General features: G+C 36.1%; 1 pseudogene; it reads left to right on the top strand.

Annotated features, from left to right (window-relative positions):
* The window catches only part of LOC127846372 (uncharacterized protein DDB_G0271670-like), a 3,711-nt pseudogene extending 3,531 nt beyond the window's left edge, over window positions 1-180 (top strand).
* Window positions 181-4,822: the final 4,642 nt, after the last annotated feature.

Below are 4,822 nucleotides of genomic sequence, written 5' to 3'. Positions count from 1 at the left end.
CATGGCATGCAAATAATAAATGGTCAATCTATAAGACAAAGAAGAAAAACAAACGCCATCACCTTTCTTTTCTGTGTGATCTTAGGTGGGTCATGTCGACAGAGCCGTAGCGCGCGGGCGGGATCTTTGTCTGGCATGCCACACCATCCCAGCCGACACACTCCACCCAACATATTTTAATAGTGTACATATAACTGTGAGGATCAGCCGTGCGCGGCCGCTTTTATACATGGCAAGCTGCGCTTCCGACGAGGCCTAACAGTGATTGCAGTGCTATGGCAGTTGAGGTACCGTTTTACGATCGTGTTCAACACGTGCTAAGCAGTGCTCCAGACACGAAAAGGCTTCTTTCCTTACATGCGGCTGGAAGTGGTTAGCCTTGCTTAGGGATTGTTTCAGCAATGGAACAGCCACCGACGGCCAAGCCAAGTACAAAGCACGTCCAAAGCACAGTCAAGCCAACATTGACCAGAAATTACCACTTACGACCACGTCCAACAGATTTTCAAACATGTGTGTACGTGATTAAGCCATAATGCGCTGTGTGAGCGGGCCTTTAGCATTAGCACTTACGCATCTGAAAGGGACGTTTTGACGTTTTTGGTTTATTGACAAAATTTAAAAAATGTTTCAGATTCGTAAATTTTTGTTGTAGTTATGCTATTTGTGAGGAAACAGTAATACTAACCATTTGTAAACCATACTTTAAAATATCCATATTATGCATCTTTTGACGATATACAAACGTTGCAACACGAAACGATTGAATAATTTGGAGTTCTGTTGTTGTTATATTTTGTGATACTACGAGGAATGCTTATATAAAGTATAAAATACATCACACATTGTATGAGCACGGATGGCCGAGTGGTCTAAGCGTTAGAATTTTACACCAGGGGTCAGTAGTTGGAGCCCAGTTGCGGGTTACTTTTTTTTTTATTCTTGTTTTTACTAGAGCTTTTATGATCCAAGGTTTAAAGTTATCAATATAATGCATTTCATTACGAACTTCAATTCGTGCCAAAATCTGTGAAAAGGTCCCTTTAAATGTATGTGTACAAAAGCGGTGAAATGGATGTAACAATAAACAAACAGATACCGATTGATTAGAATGAGTGTCCTTTTCCCAGGTGCATTGTGGGCATAATGGATAAAATAAAGGTTAGATTTTTAGTTGTTGCTTACGAACAACTAAGGTTAGTACTACGCGTTGCAAGTCGGTCTGCTCTTTACTACGCTAAGAACGATAACCACCGCATCTGAGGCTATTAATAGATGCTGATAAACAAGTATAGTGGGATGTTGTGTAACCTCGTTCATAGTGCATGCTACTTTTGCTGTTTCTGGGAAACATTCTTTTGTTCTCAACAGATAGCGGCGATCTTTTGTATTCACGGGTGCTAACAACGCACTAGTAGAAGATTAAGTTTGTTTACATTCACAGTTCTCAATTAATAAAACGTTGAACATGAGTTTACCAATTGCTACAGGTATATTATAGACAACAACAAAAATGCTTTATAATCACTAAAACCGAATATAAGAAACAACTAAATATAACAAGAAATATCTGTTAAAAAGTAGTCGGCGTAAATGCGGACTTTGAAATAAAGTGTGCAATTTCCGTTTCTTAATAATTAAATTTAAAACAAAAGTTTAACTATTGTGTTTGTTAACTTGTTAGTCACATATTCACCGAATGAAATGTGTGTTATCAACTTATCATTGTAAAACCACACATTAGTGTAAGTAGATAAAATCTTCGGGAGTACCACGTATTAGTGTAAGTAGATAAAAATTAAACTACGGGAGTGCACATCATATTTGTCCTCGCATGCCTTATTCTGAGTGTATTTCTTCGTCATCAAAATATATCGTTTGTTAATATTGGATTTACATGAAGTTTTCTTTCGACACATTTAAATCACACTTTCCTTATCGCGTCATGCGAAAATGGGTCTTTTGCTTTTCGGCCAGCGTATCTTAAGCCCAGCCTGTGCATTTGCGCAGTCTGGTTAGAAGCAATGCCGTTCGCTATAAAATCACCAAATGTGTTATGGTCTCATCATGTATCTCCTGACCAGACTGAGAGATGCGTAGGCTGAGTGCGCTATACAAATGATGGGCGCATATGGAGTAAGACCAATTCTCGCAAGACGAGGGTCATTATAAATCTCATCGCGAATTGTAAATGGCACATTTTAGCACAATGCTTTTCGATACAAAATTGTATTCAAAATAGCAAACTTGTAAATAAGGGCAGCCTATCCAGGCGTTTAGGAACGATTTCTAGACGTGCTGACCGAGTACGGCAAACATTTTGGTTGGTCAATTCACGGACTCAATATACGCTCCGTGGTCACTTAAACGATTGTCTTCTTATCGTGACACTATACTATTTGTTTGTTTTCTCTTCTTGAAAGCAAAACTGTGTTTATCGATAGTTAATTATATATTCCCCGGACGATTTAGTGAACGAGTACTGACCCTAAAATTCTGCGAGATGGACCTTACGCGTAATTGTAACTGGGCCAAAATTTGTGTCATTTGAACATACAGAGAGTAGTTCGGAATTCCTTACACTGAATGGTTATAAATCCTTTGCGCTGTAGCCACAGTTCAGAGGTTTTATCTCGAATCAGCCTATGAAATATTCGAATATATTCGTGCGTGTCTGCTGGTGTTAAGTAAAAGTCATTTAAGGTGAAAAGCTGGGTAAAACAGCTATGCCGAAAAAGCGCATTAGTGCTCTATACCATGTTAAGGTCAGAGTTGTTGAAAACGTGTGAACTGCTAGGGTAATGCATAATGTAAAGTAATGCATATAACAGCAAAGTACGGGTCAACAGGGCTGTCTTTATGACTACCTAACTCGTGAGTAAAAAGTATTGCTCGCAGTTTTATGTTTTATTTATTTTCATCAATTATGTTATTGTATATTTTGAATTTGTATATGGTGTCAACAATCAAATGTTTTGTACAGGAATTTTTCATAATAAAACTATATTCTTAGTAAGATAGATATTCGATATTCAAACAATATTCATTTAATATGACGGTGATTGCAAATTGAGTTTATATTCAGTTATCATTACCATTTTCATCATAATTACTATGCTTTCTGAACGCCAAAAAGGGCCATGTTGTTGTTATTTTGTCTAAGTTATTTCTATAAAATTAATGGTATGATAAAAAGTGCACGTACATCTCGACCCGTGCGTTAAGACATACCCTTTATAAATTTGAATGACTTGTGTAGATTTTACACCAGGGGTCAGTGGTTCGAGCCCAGTTGAGGGTTACTTTTTTTTTCAAAATTACATAAAGTCGTTTATATTTGTTAATGGATTTTGGTTAATTTTGAATGACTGACAAGAGTATAAAAATGGCATCAACGGTTCATCTTCCGTTCCGAAATCCGAACTTAAGATCCGAAATACTGTTATTTTCGTTACAAAAAGATCCAGTCCGCTTGTTTATAACAGTTGTAAAAAACCTTTGACAAACAGCTTACAAGTGTTACAAAAATTTTCAGTTTCCTATATTTTATGTATAGGCACACTTACCCCTCGGTCCACTTATTCGGAAAATGCACCGAAGTAAAAAAAAACAACATTAAAGGGGCCTTTTCACAGATTTTGGCATGTTTTGAAGTTTGCTATTAAATGCTTTATATTGATAAATGTAAACATTAGATTTAAAAAGCTTCAGTAAAAAATCAAAATAAAATTTTAAAAAGTAACCCTCAGCAGGGCTCGAACCACTGACAACTGGAATCCTGAAGTAAAAGAAAACCACTTAGACCGCTCGACCATCCGTCCTAATGCAATGCAGTAAGTATTTTATACTTTATATAAGCAATCCTCGTAGTTTCACAAAATATAACGACAACAACAGAACTATCCAAATTATTGAATCGTTTCGCGTTGCAACGCTATATAATTTTCAGGTTTTTAAATCGTAAAAAGATGCATATAATGGCTATTTTAGAGCTTGGTAAATGTTCAATATCACTGTTTCCTCACAAATATCATAACTAAAACGAAAATTTGCAAATCTGAAACAAAAACTTTTTTCAATTTTGTCAAAACGTGAAAAGGCCCATTTAAATATATAAATCAAATACGATTATAAAATTTCGACGCTTTCCATAAAAATACTCAATTAGCAGATTAGCATAGCCACATGCTTTACCTGATCTAAATTAAAATTTCGTCAGTGGTGATTGGTTTACCAAGTTCCTGTTTATAGTTATGTGAGCGACAAAATTGTTCGACCGCATGTGAACATTATGAATATCATTACTTAGTGTAGAGAAATAGTTTAAAAAAACATCATTAAAAATGTTGTTACTCTTTCTATTCTTATTATGTTTAGAATGCTTCCAAAGCTCCATTTGTTTATTTAGCGTGCTTTAATTATAGAAATTCGCAAAGTTTATTATTTTCAAATAATCGTTTCTCTCTTTTTTTTTTACAGATTTAACACTTTGATTTGTTTGCGCAAAGTATATGTACTCTCGGTTGTTTTGAACTTATTAATATTTTTCAGAGCTTGTCAATATTGATTTTTAGATTGAACACACTCATTATCAACCCAGTCCGCATTCTTAACGTACGCTACATCGCTGTAAGTGCATTCTTATGTAAGGTATGGTTTTAAAACAACGGATCGGCTACTTCACGCATCAAGAGGCGTTATTATTGATTGCGATCTGAAGTACAAATCGCGACATCTGCTACCGGCGACATCTGCTACCGGCGACATCTGCTACCGGTACTTGTTTGCCGTAGGGACATATGGTTCTTGTAGTCTGCCTCCT

Source organism: Dreissena polymorpha, chromosome 1, assembly GCF_020536995.1.
Source record: "Dreissena polymorpha isolate Duluth1 chromosome 1, UMN_Dpol_1.0, whole genome shotgun sequence".
NCBI classification, from domain to species: domain Eukaryota; kingdom Metazoa; phylum Mollusca; class Bivalvia; order Myida; family Dreissenidae; genus Dreissena; species Dreissena polymorpha.
Note: the sequence above shows the minus strand (reverse complement) of the source record. Positions and strands in the feature narration are given on the sequence as shown.